The 1,155-nt window shown below is 58.5% G+C and overlaps 1 protein-coding gene and 1 non-coding gene across 2 annotated transcripts in view; both read right to left on the bottom strand.

Annotated features, from left to right (window-relative positions):
* The window catches only part of DOCK6 (dedicator of cytokinesis 6), a 110,392-nt gene that overhangs the window by 93,065 nt on the left and 16,172 nt on the right, over positions 1 to 1,155 (bottom strand).
* Positions 140 to 211, bottom strand: TRNAV-GAC. The gene has a single exon. It is a non-coding gene; the product is annotated as a tRNA-Val (tRNA).

Genomic DNA, 1,155 nt, shown 5'->3' with positions numbered 1-1,155 from the left:
TGGAGGTGCCGGGGATTGAACCTGGGACCTTCTGCATGCCAGGCAGAGGCTCTGCCACTGAGCCACAGCCCCTCTTGACAGCTCTCCAGGGTCTCAGGCGGAGGTCTTTCCCATCACCTCCTGCCTGGTCCTTTTTAACTGGAGGTGCCGGGGATTGAACCTGGGACCTTCTGCATGTCAGGCAGAGGCTCTGCCACTGAGCCACGGCCCCTCTTTTCAGCTCTCCAGGGTCTCAGGCAGCGGTCTTTCACATCACCTCCTGCCTGGTCTTTTTAACTGGAGATGCTGGGGATTGAACCTGGGACCTTCTGTGTGCCAAGCAGAGGCTCTGCCACTGAGCCACAGACCCTCTCTACAGTTCTCCAAGGTCTCAGGCAGAGGTCTTTCCCATCACCTCCTGCCTGGTCCTTTTTAACTGGAGATGCTGCCGGGGATTGAACCTGGGACCTTCTGCATGCCAAGTGCCTGGTCCTTTTTGACTGGAGGTGCCGGGGATTGAACCTGGGACCTTCTGCATGCCAAGCAGAGGCTCTGCCACTGAGCCATGGCCCCTCTTTACAGCTCTCAAGGGTCTCGGGCAGAGGTCTTTCCCATCACCTCCTGCCTGGTCCTTTTTAACTGGAGATGCCAGGGGGGACTGAACCTGGGACCTTCCGCATGCCAAGCAGGGGCTCTTCCACTGAGCCACAGCCCCTCCTCTAAAGCAATGCTTCATACATGAATGCACACAAAGCTGCCTTCTACTGAATCAGTCCATCAAGGTCAGTATTGCCTGCTCAGACTGGCAGCCGCTCTCCAGGGCCTCAGGCAGAGGAAGGCCTTTCCCGTCACCTCCTGCCTGGTCCTTTTTAACTGGAGATGCCAGGGGGGACTGAACCTGGGACCTCCTGCATGCCAGGCAGAGGCTGTTCCACTGAGCCACGGCCCCTCCCCCAAATACAGAGGCAGCCTACCACTGAAGCCCGGGGCTGGAACGCTGCCACAAGAGATGGCCTCAGCCCCTCTGCCCTGGCTGGCTGCTGTGTGAGACGGGATGCTGGACCATTTTGTTTCTTTGGTCCTCCAGGGCCCCTTGGCTGGCTGCTGTGTGAGACCAGATGCTGGAAAAGACGGACCTCCGTGTGTTTGATCCAGCAGGGCTCTTCCCATATCCTC

This window comes from Gekko japonicus, unplaced genomic scaffold (assembly GCF_001447785.1).
Source record: "Gekko japonicus isolate JY-2015 unplaced genomic scaffold, Gekko_japonicus_V1.1 scaffold1211, whole genome shotgun sequence".
NCBI lineage: Eukaryota > Metazoa > Chordata > Lepidosauria > Squamata > Gekkonidae > Gekko > Gekko japonicus.
Note: the sequence above shows the minus strand (reverse complement) of the source record. Positions and strands in the feature narration are given on the sequence as shown.